The following is an 11,133-nucleotide window of genomic DNA, read 5'->3' as shown; positions in this document are numbered from 1 at the left end:
TGATGTACTGACTGGTTAACTTGCTGACTGGTTGCCTTACTGCCTGGTTAACTTAATGCCTGGTTGACTTACTGACTGGTTGACTTACTGACTGGTTGATGCACTAACTGGGTGATGTACTGACTGGTTGATGTACTGCCTGGGTGATGTACTGACTGGTTGATGTACTGACTGGTTGACGTACTGCATGTCCGATGAACTGACTGGTTTATGTACTGACTGGTTGATGCACTGACTGGTTGATGTACTGACTGGTTGATGTATTGGCTGGTTGATGTACTGACTGGTTGATGTACTGGCCGGTTGAAGTACTGCATGGCTGATGAACTGACTGGTTGACTTATTGACTGGTTGAGTTATTGACTGGTTGACTTAATGACTGGCTGCAGTACTGACTGGTTGATGTACTGACCGGTTGGTGTTATGACTGGTTGATGTAATGACCGGTTGACTGATTGATGTAATGACTGGTTGACTTAATGACTGGCTGATGTACTGACAGGATGATTTACTGACTGGTTAACTTACTGATTGATTGACTTTTTGACTGGTTGATGTACTGACTGGTTGATGCACTGACTGGTTGATGTACTGACTGGTTAACTTGCTGACTGGTTGCCTTACTGCCTGGTTGACTTGCTGCCTGGTTTACTTACTGACTGGTTGACTTACTGACTGGTTGACTTACTGACTGGTTAACTTACTGACTGGTTGATGCACTAACTGCTTGATGTACTGACTGGTTGACTTAATAACTGGTTGACTTACTGACTGGTTCATGCACTGATTGGTCGATGTACTGACCGGTTGAAGTACTGACTGGTTGATGTACTGACTGGTTGATGTACTGACTGCTTGATGTACTGACTGCTTGATGTACTGTCTGGTTGACTTAATAACTGGTTGAATTACTGACTGGTTGATGTACTGACTGATTGATGTACTGACTGGTTGACTGACTGACTAATTGATGTAATGGCTGGTTGACTGACTGACTTTTTGATGTAATGACTGGTTGACTTACTGACTGCTTGACGTACTGACTGGTTGACTTACTGACTGGTTTATGTACTGACTGGTTGAGTTAGTGATTGTTTGACTTACTGACTGGATCATGTACTGACTTGACTTACTAACTGGTTATCTTACTGCCTGGTTGATGTACTGACTGGTTGACTTACTGACTGATTGATGTACTGACTGTTTGATGTACTGACTGATTGATGTACTGACTGGTTGATGTACTGACTGGTTGATGTCCTGGCTGGTTGATGTACTGCCTTTTTGATGCACTGACTGGTTGATGTACTGACTGGTTAACTTGCTGACTGGTTGCCTTACTGCCTGGTTGACTTAGTGCCTGGTTGACTTAGTGACTGGTTGACTTACTGACTGGTTGATGCACTAACTGGGTGATGTACTGACTGGGTGATGTAGTGACTGGTTGATGTACTGACCGGTTGATGTAATGACTGGTTGATGTGATGACCGGTTGACTGATTGATGTAATGACTGGTTGACTGACAGACTGGTTGATGTAATGACCCGTTGAAAGACTGACTGGTTGATGTACTGACCGGTTGACCGATTAATGTAATGACTGGTTGACTGACTGACTGATTGATGTAACGACTGGTTGAATGACTGTCTGATATAATGACTGGTTTACTGATTGACTGACTGATTGATTGATGTAATGACTTGTTGACTTAATGACTGGCTGACGTACTGACAGGATGATATACTGACTGGCTGATGTACTGACTGGCTGATGTACTGACAGGATGATATACTGACTGGCTGATGTACTGACTGGCTGATGTACTGACTGGTTAACTTACTGACTGATTGACTTTCTGACTGGTTTATGTACTGACTGGTTGATGTACTGTCTGGTTGAAGTACTGACTGGTTGAAGTACTGACTGGTTGATGTACTGACTGGTTGATGTACTGACTGGTTGATGTACTGACTGGTTGATGTACTGACTGGTCGATGTACTGACTGGTTGTTGTACTGACTGGTCGATGTACTGACTGGTTAACTGTCTGACTGATTGACCTACTGACTGGTTGACTTAATGACCGGTTGCTGTACTTTCTGGTTGTTGTACTAACTGGTTGATGTACTGACTGGCTGATGCACTGACTGGCTGATGCACTGACTGGCTGATGCAATGACTGGCTGATGCACTGACTGGTTGATGCACTGACTGGTTGATGTATTGGCTGGATGATGTACTGACTGATTGAAGTACTGACTGGTTGATGTATTGACTGTATTGATGTACTCACTGGTTGATGTACTCACTGGGTGATGCACTGACTAGCTGATATACTGACTGGTTGACTTATTGACTGGTTGATGAACTGACTGGCTGATGTACTGACTAGCTGGTGTACTGACTAGCTGGTGTACTGACTGGTTTGACTTTCTGACTGGTTGATGTACTGACTGGTTGATGTTCTGACTGGTTGATGTACTGACTGACTGATGCACTGATTCATTGACTTACTGACTGGTTGATGTACTGACTGGTTGATGTTCTGACTGGTTGATGTACTGACTATTTGATGTACTGACTGGCTGATGTACTACTGATTGACTTACTGACTGGTTGATGTACTGACTGGCTGATGTACTGACTGGCTGATGTACTGACTGGTTGATGTGCTGTCTGGTTGACTTACTAACTGGTAAATGTACTGATTGGTTGATGTACTGATCTCGTTGACTACTGACTGGTTGATGTACTGACCTGGTTGATGTACTGACTGATTGACTTACTAACTGGTTGATGTCCTGACTAGTTGATGTACTGACTGTTTGATGTACTGACTGGTTGATGTACTGACTGGGTGATGTACTGACTGGTTGATGTACTGACTGGTTGACTTATTGACTGGTAGATGTACTGACTGGGTGATGTACTAACTGGTTGATATACTGACTTGCTGGTATCTGACTAGCTGATATACTGACTGGTTGACTTATTGACTGGTTGATGAACTGACTGGCTGATGTGCTGACAAGCTCTTGTACTGACTAGCTGGTGTACTGACTGGTTGATGTACTGACTGTTTGGTGTACTGACTGGTTGATGTACTGACTGATTGTCTTACTGACTGGTTGATGTACTGACTGGTTGATCTACTGACTGTCTGATGTACTGACTGATTGTCTTACTGACTGGTTGATGTCCTGACTGGTTGATGTTCTGACTGGCTGATGTACTGACTGGCTGATGTACTGACTGGCTGATGTGCTGACTGGCTGATGTACTGATTGGCTGATGTACTGACTGGTTGACTTACTGATTGGTTGAAGTACTGACTATTTGGTGTACTGACTTTTTGACTTACTGACTGGTTGACTGGCTGACTGGTTGACTTACTAATTAATTGTCTTGACGTTTCTTTTTTCAATTTTTTCTCAGTTTACAAAATGTTATTACTGAGAACTTGTTATGCATTTTGGTTCTCCTGGTTATGTTTTATTGAATTACCCCGAGACGTTATAGAACAAACATGTAACAGTTGTTGAAAATTCATGAAGTTTACTTGATTACCAAGAACCATATAGAGGAAAAAAACACTTAAATGATAATTGAAAGTTACTGAGAAATGATACTGATATGACCTGAAGAACACGTCATCAGGCAGTTGTGGAAAGTGGATTCAAACATACTTTGGTCTTTACTTTTATACCAACAGTCCCCGAAGTTCAAGTAAAGCTACTGGCTCGAAAGGAAAGTCCGATAGTATGAACATAAAACTCTGATCTAATCAAGTTAACATCGCAGTGAAAGAAATTTTCTAGAAAATTGTGTTGAATGAAATACTCTCTTATCATAGAAATAAAATACCCGCGCTCCTGTGGGGATGTAAATTGATTAGAGTAAGGTGGCCATTTAGTTTTAATTGGAGGAGGCAGCCATTCTCTTAGTAATGTCATTCCTCTGGTAATGAAACTTTATTTTAAAGAGAGAAAAATACCTTGGTTCCCTGAACTACACTTTTAAGTTTCTTTATAACTAAGTGGTGGGTGGTCCTGTCTTGAGTTGTTTAACCATATTAGGTAACTCAGGCCGTGCACCGCCAGAGCTTTCACTTTACAGGAGACCCAGAACTTGGTGGGGCTGTCTCCTGCTGTGTTGTAGACGGATTGTATCACCTTCTGTCGACTACCGTCTTCACTTGAACTATAAAATGTGATGCTGCTGTTGAATGAGTTTATTCAATAACTGTGTACAAAGATGAAATATATTTAGGGGAATAGAAGTGTTTTTTAAAGAGAGAGGTGGTGAAAGGAGAAGGAGGGAAATATAGAAGGGATAAGAAAACAAAGAGATGAGGGGCGAGAGGAACATAAAATGCGTTCTTTGTTAGATATTCTTTAGCCGTGGTATATATAAAGTGACTCACCTCTGTTAGCCGTGGTATATATATAAAGTGACTCACCTCTGTTAGCCGTGGTATATATAAAGTGACTCACCTCTGTTAGCCGTGGTATATATAAAGTGACTCACCTCTGTTAGCCGTGGTATATATAAGTGACTCGCCTCTGTTAGCCGTGGTATATATAAAGTGACTCACTCTGTTAGCCGTGGTATATATAAAGTGACTCGCCTCTGTTAATTGTATATAAGTGGACTCATCTGTTAGCCGTGGTATATATAAAAGTGACTCGCCTCTGTTAGCCGTGGTATATAAAAAGTGACTCACCTCTGTTAGCCGTGGTATATATAGTGACTCGCCTCTGTTAGCCGTGTATATAAGTGACTCCACCTCTGTTATGCAGTATATATAAAGTGACTCACCTCTCTGTTAGCCGTGGTATATATAAAAGTGACTCTACCTCTGTTAACCGTGGTATATATATGAAAGCCGTGATATATAAAGTGACTCACCTCTGTTAGCCGTGGTATATATATAAAAGTGACTCACCTCTGTTAGCCGTGGTATATATATAAAGTGACTCACCTGTTAGGTATATATAAAAGTGACTCACCTCTGTTAGCCGTGGTATATATATAAAGTGACTCACTCTGTTAGCCGTGGTATATATAAAGTGACTCACCTCTGTTAGCCGTGGGTAAGTATATATAAAGTGACTCACCTCTGTTAGCCGTGGTATATATAAAGTGACTCACCTCTGTTAGCCGTGGTATATATAAAGTGACTCACCTCTGTTAGCCGTGGTATATATAAGAGTGACTCACCTCTGTTAGCCGCGGTATATATAAAGTGACTCACCTCTGTTAGCCGTGGTATATAAAAGTGACTCACCTCTGTTAGCCATTGGTGATATATAAAGTGACTCACCTCTGTTAGCCGTGGTACTTGCTATGACTCACCTCTGTTAACCGTGGTATATATAAAGAGTGACTCACCTCTGTTAGCCGTGGTATATATATAAAGTGACTCACCTCTGTTAGCCGTGGTATATATAAAGAGTGACTCACCTCTGTTAGCCGTGGTATATATAAAGTGACTCACCTCTGTTAGCCGTGGTATATATAAAGTGACTCACCTCTGTTAGCCGTGGTATATATAAAGTGACTCACCTCTGTTAGCTATGGTATATATAAAGAGTGACTCACCTCTGTTAGCCGTGGTATATATATAAAGAGTGACTCACCTCAGCTCAAGTCATTGTTTAGAAGACTATCGTTATATATTGCGTTCATTTGTAAAGTTAATAAAATAATAATAATAATAATAATGGTATGGTTCTCTGTATGGGAGTCTGTGAGTATTCATAAGGATTCCTTGTCCGGCGTATAAACTCTTTGTATCGATACATGCATGTTGATAGTAGAGTGTGTTTTCTTGTTAATGGTACTTATTGTGTTCTTGATGTTGTTATTTGGGTTACTTTATATAGTAGTCACGCATCTTATAATTAACAGAAACCTGGATTTTTTTTCATTTCCAATCATTGATTTTAGGTGCATATATATTTTTTAATTAAATTTATTTATGATAAGATGTAAGTCAAGTTTGAATTCGTGGCCACTATCTTTTCGTCTGTTTCTTAGATTTTATTTTTTCAAGAGTAGGTGGTTTTTGAAAGTGGCTACATAGACGCGCACGTGCACACACACGCATATATGTGTGTGTGTGTGTGTGTGTTTGTGTGTGTTTGTGTAATCGTAATTTAATCATAATCCAACATGTTCAAAACCCTGTAATCAAATTGTAATCGTTATCTAACTTCTTCTATAGTTTGTAATTGTAATCGCAACCCACCCAAAAAATCCCAGTAATCTCCGATTAGAATATGATAACCGATTGAATGGTCTGTCAAGTCAACTAGTCACCGTTTGCCTAAGTTGCTTCTCCACCACCATAGGTCCTTCATGTCCTTTTACCCCGAAGCAAGTTTTGGACACACATTATCAGTATTAAGGGAACCTTTAATGCTGTTGGATATTTTGGGTTATTCGCTGCCTGTAAAGCATGACCCCACCTGTTCTAATCCATTCTGATATATTCACTTCAAGTGGCAGTGTTCAAGTCAAAACTGAATTTTTAGTTGATTTTTATCATGTAGATTCTATCTAGTCAAATGTTCACTAATTTCTTGGTTTCAAATATATTGAAACCAGTATAACCATAATCGTAATCTAATCTAGAAAATCAACGTAATCGCACTTTTAATTAAAAATATTCATACGTGTATTGTGTAATCCTAATCGCAATCAAGAAAATCAATGTAATCGCACTCTTAATTCAAAATATTCATACCTGGATTATGTAATCCTAATTGCAATCAAGAAAAATATAACTTGAAAATTTTACTCGTAACCGACCCCAAGTGTGCAGTGTTGTTATTACATATGGATGTCGGTCACACTAGAATAACCCGTTATAGTACATCCTTCTTTCCCCACACAGCCAAACTGTGGAATGCTCTGCCTTCTTCTGTGTTTCCATGCTCTTACAATCTGTCTCACTTTAAAAAAACAAATATATAGATTTCCGGCGTCTTTGTGGCGTAGATTTATTTTGTATTTTTCTCTTCTATTTTTAATTTCCAATACATATTTTCGTTTCCTTCCCCTCCCCACCCCAGGCCAGTTGTAAGATTGATGGGGTGGCACCTATTACTCATCAAAAAAAGTCAGTAATAGAGCAGACACAAGTTAAAAGGAATAATTACATAGCTTATGTGTTTTACCACACCCACCTGGTGTGCATAAACTGCCTGCGGGCGAGTGTACAGACTGTATAAATATCTTTAATGGTTTTTGTGAGTTTCATATGGATGTCATTAATATTTGTTGTGTCGGAGATAATGCAAAACAGTAAATTGTGAAATATATTTGCCAAATTGTTGTAATTCTTCAGACAGATTTTAACTCATTCCCACTCTTCTGTCATATTGTTCAATGATGGCGGAGATATTACAGACCGGGACTGACCTCCTCAGTGTTATGACAGTGCCATTGTGATATACGATGCTGGGTAAGGAGATTACAATGATTCATGGACGTGTGTATGACGAAGCGCCGAGACCACCATTTGGGCGTAATTCCCGTGAATAAATGATCGCGGTCGTATGTTACTTCTCTAAGTACAATTTCCACAGATGTTATAAAAATGTGATATCGTGATGGTTAGAGTTCATCTGTTAAGTATAGCCTTTACACCCCAGTAAGTACAATGCTAATAATCTGAGGGACCATACAGGGTAGTGAGGAGATACGTGTTGAAATTGCCTACTTATATCAACTTCGCTTTAGTAAGTTTTTTTTTTTTTTTTTTACGGGAATTAGCCAACCCGGGCACAGGTCAAACGACCCACAATGGAACCTGGGGGGCGAAAAAAAGAACGGAAAGAAATTGAAAATATAGAAAAAAAGGTTATACTGTATTAATCTACACCACGAAGATGCCGGAAAACCAGCTTTTTAAAGTGAGACAGATTGTAAGAGCATGGAAACACAGAAGAAGGCAAAGCATTCCACAGTTTGGCTGTGTGAGGAAAGAAGGAGGTACTATAACGGGTTATTCTCGTGTGACCGATATCCACAGAGAAATGGTGGGCACCGCGGGCAAGACGTATGTTACGAACCCACGGCCTTGCCGGCGGTACACAGGATGCCAAATCCCCTGAACATTGTCCGTTAAAGTACCTGTAAAAGAGAGAGAGTGAAGCAACATTGCGGCGAAGAGAAAGGGGAGAGAGATTGTCGACTAAAGGAGGAGAGTTAATAAGACGAAATGCCTTTGTTTCCACCCTATCTAATAGTTGGACAGAAGAAGAGCCACCCCAGATATGAGAGCAGTACTCCAAGTTAGGACGAATGAATCCCTTATATACTTGGAGCAACTGCTCAGGAGTGAAGTCGCTGCGGCATCTGTACAGCATTGCCAACTTTCGGGAGGCAGCTTTAGTTATACTAAGGATGTGTGATTTCCAGGACATATTGGAGGAAATGGTGAGGCCTAACATATTTATTTTAGAATTTGGGATTATGATAGTGTCCTGAAATGTAATTGGTGGGAGATCGTCTAATTTACAAAGTGTAATTGGTAAGTATTGAGTTTTATTACTATTGAACTTAACCAAGTTGTACCTCCCCATTCAGAGATGCTGCACAGATCCGCGTTGATAGAAGTAATTATATCAGTTCTAGAAACAGATCTAGTTTGAGAGTTAGGAGAAAGAGGAAAATGTGAGGAAGAGTGAAGAGTAGAATCATCAGCGTAAGAATGGATAGAATTAGTTGGAGTGTGAAGTAAATCATTGATAAAAAGAAGGAAGAGAGTTGGTGAAAGAACAGAACCCTGTGGGACGCCAATACTGGTAGAGAAAGAGCGAGAAATCGATCCCTCGACAACAACTGCCATGGATCGGTTCTCAAGGAAGCTAGAGATGAGAAAACAAAGTGGGGGAGAGAAACCAAAAGAGGGAAGTTTAGATAGCAAAGACTTGTGCCATACCCTGTCAAATGCTTTGGAGATGTCGAGGGCCACGACAAAAGTTTCCCCATAATCCCTAAGAGAGTATGACCACAGATGGGTGCAATAGGAGAGCAGATCACCAGTAGATCTTGCCTGGCGAAAGCCATACTGGTGATCCGACAAGAGAGAAAGGCGTTCAAGGTGACGGAGAAAATGGGAGTTCAAGATAGTTTCGAAAATCTTAGAGAGGGATGAAGTTGGGGCAATGGGGCGATAGTTAGAGGGATTAGAATGGTCACCCTTCTTCGGGATGGGCTGAACCAAGGCATGCTTCCAAGAAGAAGGAAAAGTTTTGGTTTTGAGGCAAAGGCGAAAGAGGCGAGCAAGCACAGGGGCCAGGGCTTCAGCACACTCCCTCAGAACACGAGGGGGTATTCCGTCCGGTCCATGCGCCTTACTCACATCCAACCTGGATAACACACCGGCAACCCTGCGAGTGGAGATTATAGGAAAGTGCATAGGTTCAGTAGGAGGTGCAGGGGTAGGAGGGGTAGAGTGGGAATCGTCTAAGGTGGAATTAGAGGAGAATAAGGTGCCAAAGAGGTTGGCTTTCTCAGGGGGAGAGTTGGCTATAGAGTTATTGGGACGGAAGAGGGGAGGAAAAGAAGGCCTGCAGAAGTTGTTACAGATGTTTTTAGCTAAGGACCAGAAGGATTTACTAGAGGAAGAATTAGTCAGGACAGCAGTCTTTCTTTTAATAAAATTCCGCTTGGCCCTACGAAGAATAGCCTAACAACGATTCCTAGAAGTAATGAAAGAGGTGTGGGTAATAGGAGAAGGAGATAGTTTCATAGCTCGATATGCCCTATCTCTCACCCTGCAAGCAACAGAGCAGGAGCGATCAAACCATGATTGTAATGTGAAAGTTTTGGTAGAAGATGGGATAAATGCACTCATACCGCCCTGTATAACCCCAGCAATGCTGTCAGCACATACTGAGGCATCCCGAGTGGAAAAGCAACATTCATCTCAAGGAAAGTCGGTGAAGAATTCTCGCAAGGATTGCCAGCTTGCCCTCCGATAGTGCCATAGTTGACGTTTAGAGGGGGGTGGGGAGGTGGTCATGCCCAGTTTGATTTAATAGAAATAAGGTTGTGATGAGAAGACCCTAAGGGGGCAAAAATTGAGTATGAATAGTGTGAGGGGTTAGAGGTAAAACAAAGATCAAGAATGTTAGCAAGTTGATCGTGTCGATCAGGAACGCGTGTAGGGTGTTTGATTATTTGTTCCAAATCATTAAGTAAGGAAAAAGAGAGTGCCTCAGCTCCACCTGGGTCATCCCTTGCAGAGCCAAGCTACTCTCTGTGTTGTACATTGAAATCCCCTAGGTAGAGGTTCTCGGTGTTGGGGTGTGTGGATAACAACGACTCATGGCAAGAAGTGAGATAGTCAAAGAGTTCGAAATAGTTGGTAGAGTTGGGAGAACAGCATAGGAAACAAAGAAAAATAGTCACAGTAGGTAGAGATATTTTGAGCCAGATGACATCATAAAGGGGAGATTCAAGATCCGTGAGTCGGGCTATAGGTGTACGTGTATTGCAGTAGGCGCATACACCTCCCTTAGAACGGAAGTAGGTATAAAGGTTGTAGTTAGAGATTTGAAAAGGTTTGGGTGAAGCTGCTTTGGTCAGTTGAAGTTTGGAGAGTAGTAAGAGATCGGGGGAAGAGGTTAATAGATGGTGCTCCACAGAAGAAAAATTGGATCTCAGCCCGCGAGTGTTGGAGAAATGAAGCGTGAAAAAAGCCGATCCTCCAGCAACCGTAGTGGCGTCAGTTGAGGCCCCAGTAGCTTGATGATAATCAGGTGGGCCCTGGGGTCCACAACCTTCCCGACCAGTGGGACCCATCCGAGAAGGCCCCGCTTCAGTATTTTACCTTCAACCAACGCCAGAGTTTAAGACACAATTACAAGTGTTGAACAGAACAACAGATGTTTATATTGAAAATTAAAGACCAAAACAAGTGTCGTTCATAAGGTTTGCAAATACTCGCTCAACCGAGATTAGCCATGTCACTTAGGAAGTCACGGAATAAATATGTTTCGGGCAGCTTGTGTCAGTTAACCAAAATCACCCAAGGGAAATCGAGAGTTAAAGTAGACTGGAATGTCTTTTGAAAAATTCGTCATTTACTCAAAGAAAGGAAGGACTCCCTCTTCCTA

The sequence above is a fragment of the Homarus americanus genome, unplaced genomic scaffold, assembly GCF_018991925.1.
Source record: "Homarus americanus isolate GMGI-L3 unplaced genomic scaffold, GMGI_Hamer_2.0 scaffold36970, whole genome shotgun sequence".
NCBI lineage: Eukaryota > Metazoa > Arthropoda > Malacostraca > Decapoda > Nephropidae > Homarus > Homarus americanus.
Note: the sequence above shows the minus strand (reverse complement) of the source record.